The following is a 13939-nucleotide window of genomic DNA, read 5'->3' as shown; positions in this document are numbered from 1 at the left end:
AAACTCTGGCTAATTTATCAGTTCTAAATTTAAACAAGCATCACTGGGTTAATTTCATCTTTGGGAAGATTTCTTTCTTTCTGTTAAACCGATTACAAAAATATTTGAAAATTATATAAATATTTATGGCAACTACAACTGGTTGATCCAGCAGTAATAATAATTGCACTTGCCTTTAATTCTAATTTAGTATTATTTTATTGCAATATAATCAAAAAAATTAATTTTACTACATATTTAAAATGTATAACTTTTTTATTTTCATTAATTATTAGAAAAAAATCTGCTAAATTACTAGTATTACTTCACCATATCTGCTTTATATAAACACTAGGCAAGTTAGAAAACCGGTAAATTTGGAATTCTTTGAAATAAAAACAAACATTTGTTAATTACAAAAAATTAACAATAAAAAACCTTTATTCATTTTCACAATAAATACAATTTCCCTAATCTAACTTAAAATTATATTAAATATAAATATACTTACAATTTAGTGATTCATAACTTATCGCATTTAAAAATAATACTAATATTCACAATTTATATTAGTTTCTCATTTAATAAGAAATCAAACATATTTTACTTTATTTTAAATATTCTACATGTAAAAAAATAAGTTATTTTGCAAGACTGTAATTTTAACATAGTCACAAGAAAATCTATTATTTTTAAGCGCTTCAAATTAAATAAATTAGATCTATGAAATCGAAATTAATACACATATTATATATATAAATACATAACTGCTAGATAAATAGTTCATTACATTTTGTTTTTTTTGTGCATTCAAAAACAATGGGATTACTATGACATAAATAACAGCCAATCTCATTGTATCTTCGTTGATATTTAATCTGCTTTGCGTGCTTTATGCTTACGTACATACATGGTTATTCTGTTCTGCCGAGTCTTCAGTTTCCTGATTGATTTAGATGATTAGGATGATTTAGGATGATTTAGTCTTCTAAATCATCCTAAAAAAAAAAACAATTTTGAATATTTTTACTCTTTTCGTAGATGCATTTGTGTATATATATGTTAAATGGCATACAGGGAAGATGAAGTGTGTTAAAAACATGTTTTTATAATAAACTTAACTTTTATGATAACATGCCAACCAGTACACAGAGTTTTGATTACTAGTATTTGCAAGTGACAACTTTTTGATATATCATGCTAGTTTTTGAGGTACATCAGTTGGGAGTAAACAGATATAATTCTGTGTAGTTTTTACTGTGTTATGCATATAATTTTCTTCTATTTTTACTATTGTTTCAAGAGTAGAAAATTATTATTATAAAAAAGGCATATTCTGTAAAATTTTAATAACCTACTTTTGGCACTGTTCACAAGGAATAGAACCACAATAAAATGTAAAAATGAAATAACAATATTTTACATAATAAATTTGAAATAATAAGATTACTTGTTAAATATTGTAATGTATACATCTGCATAATTTGTTTTAGATTTAATAAGGCAACAATCCTGTAGAGAAGGTGGAGACTTCCAACTTGGAATGGCTTCTGATGCCTTCCACTTTCATTCTTCAAAAAATGACGAATGACTCTTTATCTCTTGGGCCTCTGTACTGATGGAATTCACCATCACAAACGCTAGACATAGGGAAAAATAATCAACATGAGTAAAATAGAAAGTGACAGTCATGTACTTTAAAAGTAATTTTTCTGTTTTCATCACCTAGAACTAGCAAAAACAAAAAACAAACTATACAAACAGGCATGCCAAGCCAAACTTATTAGTGAAATATTCAGACTTACAATTAACAACTTCACTCTGTACACCAGAACTGACCCCCATAGGGGAAGACACCCTCTGCCTCCTCTGTTCTTAGCCCTTATGGCTTTAGTGGAAGTCATCTTCAAAACCTCGGCTTTTGACATATTCCAGTCCACCTTGTATAAATACTTAAATTGTTGAATTAAGATGCATGGCCTTTATTTATCAACAACACAGTTGATAACATCATTGCATTATTCAATTTCATTAATAAAATATTTTCAACCGAATGAAAGATCATTAAAATTAACTTAAATGTATATAAAAATTATGTCGGTTTAGATGTGTAGTTTAGTGTGACCCATTTTACTACTAAGTTTTAAACTGCAGCGGTACTTTTCAGTATCAAGGTCACAAAATTTTTTTTTTGGTAACAAGAATACATACATATATATATTTTTTTTAACACTATAAAAGTGATCATGACACATACAAATCTTTCGACCAATTTTCCATGAATATATCAAAGCTGCACGGAACGAATATAATTGATAAAACACTATATTACTATATATTTTATACTTAAGTTATTTATACATTATTCTCAGTAATTATAATTAATTTATTGTGTAAAAACATAGTGTAAATCATGGATATGAAAAGTCCACACAATTAAAGTAAATCTTATTAATATACGAACAAGAAATACGGCTCTAATAATTCACCCACAATTTCTTGGAAAAGATGCTAACAGTTTCAACATTAACAAAATCTACATAACTAAATAGCATTTTTGAATATTCCTGGCATTTATTTACAACAAACAATTTAATTCGATCTCTTACTAATGATAAATAATAAATCTTTTTCCTATGAAGTCACACCTGAACAAGAGATAAATATTAAAAATTAAAATCCCTGACTGCCAAAAAAAAACATTGCTGACAAACATTCCTGGTTATTATAGGATAATTAAAGAACATGCAGGTAACAATTTTGTATATATTATAATTTTTTTAAAAATTATTTAAACATATATATATATATATATATATATTATTATTATTATTATTATTATTATTATTATTATTATTATTATTATTATTATTATTATTATTATTATTATTATTATTATTATGCTTTTACGGCCAACATGGGACCACTTAAGTCAATTTTAGTTGGATCTTTTCTGAGAAAAGAGTGTTATTTTACTCTTCCGAGCTGCCCAGTATTTCTTCATCCGTTCAGATCTTGCTTTCTTTTCTTCATCCGTAAACACCCTCTTCGTTGTATTTTGTTGTTTGTCTGTCTTTTGTTTAAATCTAATGCTTTTGTCTTTTAGCTTTGTAATTATTCCAGTTTTATTCTGTAGGTCAGTCAGGGAAATTCCCAATTCTTTCATATCTTCTCTAATTTCTTTGATCCATCCTACTTCTAGCTTTTGGAACCAGAGCTTTTCAATGATATTTCTTGACGGTCTTGTTTCCGGTGTCCTTATGAGATGACCAAAGAAAGAGATTCTTTTTTTCCGCATAGTATCAGTAACAGGCTCTATTTCTCGATACACCGCCTCATTTGGCACAATCCACCATCGGCCTTCTTTTTGGTGTTTTTTATTGATACACGTTCTGACAATTCTCCTCTCTATTTTCAGAATTTTTTCAATTTGGTTTTTCTGAGTGATTTTGAAAAGGGTCTCGCTTCCGTAGGTGACTTCTGGCTGAACTACAGTTTTATAATGTTTAAGTTTTGTTTTAGCAGAAAGGCATTTTTTGTTATATGTTGACCGAGTTAATTTTTGGGATTTAATCATTTTATTTGTCCTGTTTTGCCATGTCATTTTTTCATTTAAATTATAAGTTATTATTTCCCCTAGATATTTAAATTGTTTTACTATTTTAATTTTCTGATTGTTTACCGTAATGTGCTCTATTACCTGAGGATCTATGGCCATTAGTTCAGTTTTTTCGAAAGATATGAAGCCCTATCTTTTGTGCTAGGTTTTGAAGGCTCCTGATTTGTGTTTTGGCTTCTTGAATATTATTTGCTAAAAGAGCGAGGTCATCTGCAAATCCCAGGCGATTTAGTGTGATGGAGTTTTTCTTAGTACCCATTTTTATATTTTTGGGATTTATTTCATACCATTTTCTCATGACAAATTCAAGGGCGCAGTTAAAAAGGAGTGGTGAGAGGCCGTCTCCTTGCCACAATCCAGTTTTTATATATATATACACATATTTATAAGGCCTATGACACTCTCTATAATACTGTAATATAAGGATTCCATTCCAAAGTCATACATCTAAATCAGTTCGGCCGTTGAGTTGCTACAGTGCAACAAACATACATACATACACCCTAAATATATTACACTCCTTTTTGGGCAGTCGTGTAACAAATACCCTATTTGAATTTTGAAAACTGGAAGATTGGTTGTAAAGACACAACAATATTTCTGAATGATCATGATCTGTTAGATCAAGTGTGTGCCTGATGCGTGCTAAAGTTAGCCTTCAACAAAAGTTAACCTACTAACAAATACCCCGTTTGAATTTTGAAAATGGGACAACTGTTTGCAGAGATATTATAAGAGCATCCCATTGCACATCCCAAAAGGTACCCTGTTTGCTACCAGTTAATGATATGATTGGTCTAGCGTTGCACGAGGTGCTCGCATCACCTTACCACTCCAACTCCACATGCAGTCCCCGTGGGAAGCCCATTATTATTTAACATAATTTTTTTAAATTTATTTAATATTATTTTATTTTATTTTATGTTAATATTTATATTTTATTTATATTTTATTTTATATTACTTTTATATTTTAATTTAATTCTATCATTTTTGTAATATTATTCGTTCGATTGATTCAAATCATTCAGTTCAAACCCAGCTAACACATTGATAGAGGCTCACAGTTCATTAATTCAATTCATTAAAGTTTGTGCTTCAACTGGCAAATCTTCACTACTACATATATATATTGTATTGTATTAAATTTTATTTTTTATATATTTAAATTTATTATACTTTAATTTTGAGTTTCATATGTAATTCAACACTACATATTTTACTAAAAAAAAAAATTTACAACTGAAGATGTGGGTTGCCACGAAGAGCTTTTGTAGAAATTGTATGAAAAATAAGGTGAGTGTCACTTTATTTTATTCAATTCTGTATTTGGGTGGATAAAGTTGAATCTATTTTATATATACAATAATTATTAGAGTACAGAGGTGATATGGGTCTTGATAGATCGACTTTAGGAAAAAAAAAATATATATATATATATATATATATACATTTTTATATAGCTTATGACATTCCCAGTAACATAAGGATTCCAACGTGGGGTCCTACATCTAAATCAGTTCAGCTGTTGAGTTGCTATAGTGGAACAAACATACATACAAGAACATACACCCCAAACACATTAAACTCCTTTTTGGGCAGTCATGTAAAAAATAAAACAAAATAGTTTTTAAAAGATTTTTAAATGAACAGAAATTTAGAAAAAAATCATTACTGAACTAGAAAATTCTATTTTAATGAAAAATATATATATTAAAAACACTGGATAGTTAAAAAAAAAATTTTTTTGTAAAGTTAACAAAAATTAACCCCCTTATATGGTGATATAAATTGCAAATAATTCTCTCTAGGGTGTGTGTCACTTATAAACAAAAATTAAAAATATATATTCTTTTTAATAAGTTAAAAAAGTATGTATAAAAAATATAACAAACAAATTTTAACAGAAATATATAATAAGGTTTTAATGTAAAAAAATATTATGTGAAAGTCAGTTTTAAACTTAGGAACAGGTGTGGTAAATCGGCTATAACAAGCCGGTACACACAGGCTGATATAAATAACAGTATTATTTGCCATATAAAACTTTAATTTTTAGGGGTGCAATTATATTTAGAAAAAAATAAATGTAACATAAAAACTTACATTTACATATGATATTTAAATTCTAGGGGGACTAAAAATCTAAAGTGAATTTATTAAGGCCAAATTTTTCACTAACATCAATGTATGTAGAAGAGAATCTGTAGAACGAAATAATATTTTGGCCAGAATGAAGATGATGAAATTGTAATGGTCAGTTCAGGTAAGTACAAGATCGTTTTCAAGAATTTTTGCCGAAAAGGAGAGAACCTGATGATCATGTCTGATTTCAACAAGCACCTTTATAATTAAAGAAAAAAAAAATTTCTGGGAATATTTTGATGACAGAGATTTTTCTGCTATATAAATTTCAACTTGCACTTCAATTAGCCCCTATTGTTTTCTTCAGCGATATCTTAAAGCAAATAATTATCTTGAGAAGTTTTATCTCTCAATTTTATCTTATTTTAAATCAGAAATAATATCTAGGGTGATATAAAAGATAGTTCAGAAACTGACTTTCATGAAAATAAATACAAACAAAATGGCAATTCAATCTAACTTATTATTATTATTATTTATTCTGAAATTCAGTTTAGTGTCATTTGAATCTAGGTTATTACAGGGTAGCATTATTTCAAAATAACTTTGTTATTTTAAAAGTTTACAGTTTTAAATATTTTGCTGATAATTATCTAATTAATAATTAATTAATTATTATCTAATTTATAAATTATTATCGTGCAATCATTCTTACAACTGTTAGATATAAAATCAATAGTTAAAGAAAAATCACTGGGGGGAAAAATTCCAATATAAATGAGCAAAACATTTAATATAGAACAAATTATTTTCAGATAAAACAACTTTGTTACGTTAATGATTTCTAACACTAATAGTTTTAATATTTTTTAATGTTCAAAGTAATTTCACAGCAATAAATTTATGTTAAAAAATCAGATTTATTTTAATGGTTTCCTTTCATGAAATATAGTATTTTTAGAACTCCTTTTTAACACAAGCATTTAACTAAAACTGTTTGTGTGGTTTGTGTGTGTGAACATGAGTATTACTTGGAAGTATTATAAACAGGCAAACAGTAAAGAAATATGTAGAAAAACATAAGAACACATATTGTTCACTTTGTAAAAGATGCAGTCATAAAAATTTGCAATAACTGAATAAACCAGCAAATACTAATAGAAATTACTATGTTGAAATACCAATAAAATATGTTATGAGCTCACTCAAATCCAATTGGTGATCTGAACAAAGTTTTTTTTCAGTTCTGCATTCAACCACATAAAACTAATAGATATATACAACACATAAAAGTTGGAAACAACTATCAAGGAGAATTCTTAACAAGTGCAAAAGAGAATAAAAGGAGCAAATAATTGTTAGAAAAATCAGCAGAGGGGAGAATTTAAGAGATATAAGGAGTTCAGCATTTAAACTAAAGAGTAAAAGGCATACTAAGATATAATAAAACCTTATCACTTTACAAATGTGCCAATTAAAAACATATAATACTAACATTAGAAGTGTTTTCTCTTCTATTAGATTCAATGTATTTTGACAATAAAAAAAAATTAAAATAATAATGCTGATGTCATTAACAGTGGCAGATTAAAAAATTGTTTTTTTAGTTTAATTTAATTTGAATATAAATTATGTGAATGTATTCTCAAAATAAAATTATCAAAGGAAATAGATAAAAGTTAAGAAAATATTTGTATTCAACTTCATATGAAAATTGAACACTGACATTTATTCTTAATTATGTTACAAAAAAAGGTAAAATCTTCAAAAACTCTATATCTTGAATACAGTGTAAAGAATCACTATATTTTATTGTTTTCTTTTATTGTGATATTTGACAGTCTAAAACACATTTCGAGGCAATTAAAGTTAATCATTTTGTCCTGTATGATCTCAGATAACCATATAAAACAATGCCATTAATTAAACCTCAGCAGCAATGGGATTAAATTCAATTAAAATCCACCTAAACTGAATTGAATGGCACTTTTTAAACATGTGTAAAAATATGAACTCTGTATACGGGCACTGGAATCAGTGGACACAAGGACTGAGAGGAAAGTCATGCATATCATTATAACTAAATGAATAAAACTGATATGGATTAGTATAATACAGTCCACATCCAAATCATGTACTATGAAAAAGATTCTGGGATGAATAAGAAACAGAACACTGAGAAAACAGACATTAATGAAAGGGATGATCGATCATTTTCCACCCGACTCATTTAACTCAGTAAATTTTCTTCTTCAATAAAATTCTTGCAATTTTTTTTTAATCTACTCAGGTTTCATTCAAAGATTAAAAAAAAAAATATGAATGTTAGTGGAAAATTATCGCACTAACCTTTAGAATTAAAGTTTTACAAAAGCAAAGGAGGCATGAATTTACCCAATATAGATGTCAGACATCACAGTTAGGCTGTTCTATCTACTGACTAGGAAATAAAATCTCTGGACATACATCACTGATTACTTAATAAAAAAAAACAGCCATTCACCAGATGCTTCTAGAAAGGACCAGCACGATACTGCAGATAGTGGCCGATACATTTCTCACGATAACTATTCAAGGAAGAAGAGAATAGAGTAAAGAAATGTGGAAGGTAGAGGAAAAGGACAATCAGTTTGCAGAAGAACTGCCTTTGATCAAGATGGATCAAACAATTTATCACCTTACCGACTACTACTCATTGCTGATCTTACTCTGCTTAGATAAAAAGTGTATTTATTCAGAAAGGGGTAAAACCAAAATAGAAAAAGTTTAATTATGTCAATAAAATGGACTAAATAGAGATCATTGAAGCAAATGGCAGATATCCATGTTCATTAATTATTATTTTAAAAAAAATCATGTCATTTTTGAGGATACCTTATACAGACAAGTGAGATCCTAGCAAATCCATATCTTATACATTAAAAAAAGTTGATCTGAAAACTTATTTCCAGACTGTGTGAGTATTCTACTGGATGGATCGGGCTGTTTTTTTTATTCTGCTTAGAATATCATCAAGCTTTATCGGACCCAAAACTGAATCTTTCTGAGAATCCCTCAAAAAATCCTCACTTATTACATAACTGAGGAATGTTTCGAGGTTATTACCGCAGGAAAATCATTTTGAAGGTCTGTCAATGCTTGATGACATACCTGTTGCCCATTCCAAGCAGAATAAAAAAAATCAACCCGATCAGTGAGAACATCTGGATGAACTGGAAATTGGTTTTGAACATGCATTTTACTTTTGTAGGAAAGGAAAGGAAAGAGAAAAACAAGGAGATTGGGAGCAAGACGTGTTGTAAATGGAATAGGTTGTTAGCAGATTTTTTAAATATATACATTACTTTGTAATAATAACAATGCGAGCGGCAAGAAGCCACTAGTTATCAATATACTTCACTTATGTAAAAAAATTAACATTTTGTTTAATATTTTTTTAGTCTATAATGACTAATTCTTGAAAAAAACGTAAGTCCAAAAAATCTTGTTCAAATGAGCAATTAAACCAAATGCATCATTACAAATAATTGCCTTTTAAAAAATCATTTTTTTTCTTTCAACTAAGCTTCTAATTCATACACAAAGCAAGAAACCCAAACAAGAAAATAGAATTAAAATGAAAATTATGAAAAGTAAGATTTATCAAAAATGGAAAACTGAAATAATTATCGATTGAGAAAATAAATCTTTAAAAGTACTGAAAAAAATTAATAATTAATGTGATGATTTAAAGTGCATTATTCTGAATAAATCAATCTGAAAATAATTACAAAAATAAAGGCAACTTTAAAAATATATAAAATAAACATAAGGCAAAAGATTGATAAAAGGTTTTACTATAGATATACATTCTTTAAAATCATTTAATGTTTATTTTGAAACGCACAATAATATGTTTATAACACTACACAGAAGAATGATATATTATATAGATTTGTCCTTTGTAGCACAAATTCCATCAGAACAATTTCCAGTCTGTTCCACAACATAAACCCTGAACTTCCTATTAACGTGGTTTATTTAATTTTTCCCATTTTAATGACTGTATTCTCCATTTTATTAATTTTTTGTTTGTAAACTACACCATTATCAAATAATATGTCACTATACAGCACTTCCCTTACGGCATCGCATTAAAAATTACTATACATTTAACTATATCTAGGATTCCCAGTAGGAAGAATGTTATGGTGACAATTGCATATTAACATTACTAAAGTAGGAGAAAAATTTTCCAAGATATAAAATAGTTTTTAATTGGTTTCCGATTAGAAAACTTCACTGTTCTTTTTTGTACATCCTATGTTAAATATCTAAATCCATTCACACACATCCAATTCTCTTTTTTTTACTTCACAATGAATTTTACTATTCAATACTTCTTGAACTTAAAAAAAATGATACATCGCTTCTCATAATTTTCATTTTCTAATGATTAAAGATGATCAACTCCCAAAAATGATATAAAAAAAAAATCTAACAAAAAATGTGGGAGTCACAGTCAGTACTTACACAAATGTTAACACAGATAGTACAACCAACAAACGAGCTGTACAAGAAAGTACTTTCTGACATTCCACAAAATAATTAAAATTAGTAGAGCCAATATTATCTAACTTAGCATGTTGGCTATAGAATATACACAGCATTTAGTCAGCTCTAGTATGTTTTATTACTAGGGAAAACTACCCGTTTAGTCAATTCCACACTTGTAAACATGCCTCAATCTAACCTACTTTAATCAACAGTACAGTTGTTTTTGTTCCACATTAGAAACTATCTACCCTCCAGGACACGTATTATATCAGAGAATGTAATATAATGTGAATCTATTAAAACAAAATAAAAAGCTACTCTTTTGTTTGCTTTTTTAGTGCACTAGATGTGAGAATAACAAAAAAATTAGATGAAAGAATAATTAGTGCTAGATGAGGAATTAAATATTACACGATTACCACAAAAATTGTTTTTTTTTCAAAACTGACATTTTGAGGACAGCATATTCAGCCAGTTATAATAACACTACTACAATGGTAATAACAGTAAATTATTATCCAAAGAATCGTTAGGTAAATGAAGTAGTTAAATTAAAATATTTACTGCTCATTAAATATTGGATATTGTACATAACAAGTTGTCAAGTCAGTACACGAGGTGGACCAAGCACCATGTTCTGACTATCTTATTTTTTCAGATGTTTTTACATCTGGAATGATTTTATTTACGAAGAAGTAGATTGTAGTACTATCAGAAAGCAGGAAGCAATATTTTACCTCAAAAACAAAAAAAAAAGTAAAAATAAAATCATCTTCAGGACAACTTTTACAAATTTCGGCCAGCAGTCAACATATTACTCCAAATAAGGCAGTGTTACTGTTGAAATTAACAACTTTACTTTAATTGAAGAAATATGATTTTTCTCAATATTGCATTATAAAAAAAGTTTAAAAATTGAATCTATTTTTGGACTTGTTAATTAATATATTTTTGATATTGCATATACAAGATATATATATCACATGTCTTCAAGGAAAAAATTCAATTAGAGAACAGTTAAAATTCCACTTAAATGATTTCAAAATGCGGTTACTGGTAAGAAACCTTCTAGTTAAAATAAATTTAATCGTATTAAAACACTAGCCAAGAATATTAACAGATTGTGTTGTTTGTAGTTACAATTTGTTCTTGTACTTAATTTTAACACAGTGAATTTATGTGGTGATGATAAAACAAGATCAGAAATATTTTCTCCATAATCAATCTTACTTTTACTCGACTCTTAAAAACATGATTTTGAATTTTACATTTAATGATCTATCTCTTTTTTTAATATAGAGTTAAAACACAACTATGACTACACAGTTATTTTTAGACAGCTGAAAAAATCTTTACACCACATTTTAAAAAAAATAAGAAAGATACATTATATTCAGATAAATAAGTTGTCTAGATAATTCAATGCAAAGAATATTGGCCTCAAACGTAGTACAGTCCATACTGTTGATTTTCTGATTTCAATATTCAGATATAACTACATTAACTTTTCAATAAACATAGGCTGAGCATTTTCCCCAACCAAAAAAAAAAATTAATTCAAAACACTAATTTAAATATAATTCTGTAAACAGTTTAAAATTAAAGTTTGGAAGATTATAACCAAACTAACCTCTGGGACAGGAACACTGTTAAATCATTATCATTATTATTTTATTCGCCAGCCTAATAAAACATTTTATCAGCGAATCAAAATTTAATAACAAAAAATTATTATAGTTTTATTTATTATTTCACCGGTGTAGTAAATAATAAAATTGAACTTACCTTCCTGATGTTGAACGTATTCTGCATGTTACGTTCCCTCTACCAGCATTCTTAGCATTAACTGTTATGCAATACTCTTCTCCACTCACAACTGTCTTCTGAATACCTTCTGTTATTTTACATTTTTCTGCCTACAATAGAAAAATATTCACTTAAAAAATATATAAAATGAAATGTCCAACATTAATATACTTAATTTTTTTTTTATATATATAAAATTCATCTAATTTGTGAACATCATTTCAATAAAAATAATTAATTACTATTCCTTTTATCCCTTTGCAAAAAAAATTAAGTTCTCAAATTATGTAAAGGAATATTGCTTTTATACATTTGATCAGCACACTGGTAGCTATTTCTAATTAGATTGATCATCTTTGATCACTTTAACAGATCAGTTGTATTAATGTGACAGCTAGTATTACTTCCTAAAGCCTAAATAAACAACCCTAATCCACAAACCAGATCACTTAATATTCCAATAGAAAACAAACAAAGAAAACAAAACCAATGAAGCTAAAATAGTAAAAGTAATGTTACATCATCATTTTAAAATAATGATAGAATCATATTAATAAGTTTCAGAGAAGACAAAAAACTGTTTACATTAAGAAAAAGGATTTTAAAACAGATAAAGTAAATTAAGTATTTTTTTAAAAAAATCACATTTTAGTCATTTTTTAACACATTTTTGATCCAATGAACAGATTACAATCATTGGCTATAATAACTAACAAACAAACAAGTTGTAATTACCTAAACAGCATGATGAAGCTTTATATATTTTTTTAATTATTAAAGTTGTTAATAACACTTTTTCAAATTACATAGCATTATGTCTCCCTCACACCTGCATTGTAACAGAAAATCTGTATCTTCACTTGCTTTACTCTATTTAAATTGACAACAGCAACAATACATCTGTTTTCCATTTGAAAAGGTGCTAAAATATAATAGATAGTAACTGTAATAACCAACAATCTTCTAAAAATACCAAACAGAAGTTGTTTAATAAAAGTACATACACTGCCTGTGGTAAAAGCTTGGACTTGCACTGGTGATTGTGGAATCTCTTCTCCACCATATTTTACTGTCACCTGATAACGCCCACAATCATCTGGAACATATCTTGTTGTAAATTTTCCATCTTCACTTTCAACAACTTACTTTACGTGGATATCCATCTGGTCCCTGTAATAAATAGCAAACATTATTATTTTAAGAATTACTTCTGCTTAAACACAAATTATAGTTGCTTTAAAAAAAAAAAAGATATGACAACTTTTCAGAATTATTATTCGATTTAGAAATCCTCATTTCATCAACATAAACTGAAACTGTACTACTATACATGAAATAAACATGACTTATCAAAAATTTAATAATTTGCCATAAAACCTCAGATCATGATTTTTTACATAAGCTAGAAATTTGTTCAAGGAAATTGGGCTGATGGAAGTAGGAAGGTTAGAATACAAGATCTAAGTCCTTGTTACCCATTACAATAAAGGAGACAGAGCTCTAACACCTCAATTAAAAGAATAAATACTTCACTTTTATTTTCGTAAAGATAAAATATCATTCAGAATTCAAAAATAAAATAACTTTGGAAAAACAAACATTAAACTAAAAGAAATTTGTGAAGTACTAAAACACAGACTTCTTTGAAAAAAAATTTGCTCAATCAATAAAATATGAAGTTCTCTGGAATACAGACTCATCTAGATTGCTGTCTGTTATAATTCATTAATATTAGTTATGTTTTTAAAGACTTGGCTCACAAGGTTTGAGTTTTAGTAGTAGCATACACTGTATCAACACAATAAAAAGTACAATTCCAGATGTGTTACAAATTCCAGATGATACTACAATAACAAAAATATCAAATTCATCTCGCATTTATGTAGCAAGATGATACTGTGTTTATTTTTACTGT

At 27.6% G+C, this 13939-nt stretch overlaps 1 long non-coding RNA gene across 1 annotated transcript in view; it reads right to left on the bottom strand.

The window, feature by feature from the left end:
• Positions 1 to 1460: 1460 nt before the first annotated feature.
• The window catches only part of LOC142322967 (uncharacterized), a 53934-nt gene continuing 41455 nt past the window's right edge, over positions 1461 to 13939 (bottom strand). The window contains exons 2-4 of the long non-coding RNA XR_012755979.1: positions 13029 to 13194; positions 12004 to 12134; positions 1461 to 1619 (exon numbers count right to left, since the gene is read on the bottom strand). This is a non-coding gene — a long non-coding RNA (uncharacterized LOC142322967). The remainder of the gene's footprint in view (positions 1620 to 12003; positions 12135 to 13028; positions 13195 to 13939) is intronic.

This window comes from Lycorma delicatula, chromosome 4, assembly GCF_047948215.1.
Source record: "Lycorma delicatula isolate Av1 chromosome 4, ASM4794821v1, whole genome shotgun sequence".
In the NCBI taxonomy this organism is placed as follows: Eukaryota; Metazoa; Arthropoda; class Insecta; order Hemiptera; family Fulgoridae; genus Lycorma; species Lycorma delicatula.
The sequence above is the reverse complement of the archived record's forward strand: the minus strand, read 5'-3'. Positions and strand labels throughout refer to the sequence as shown.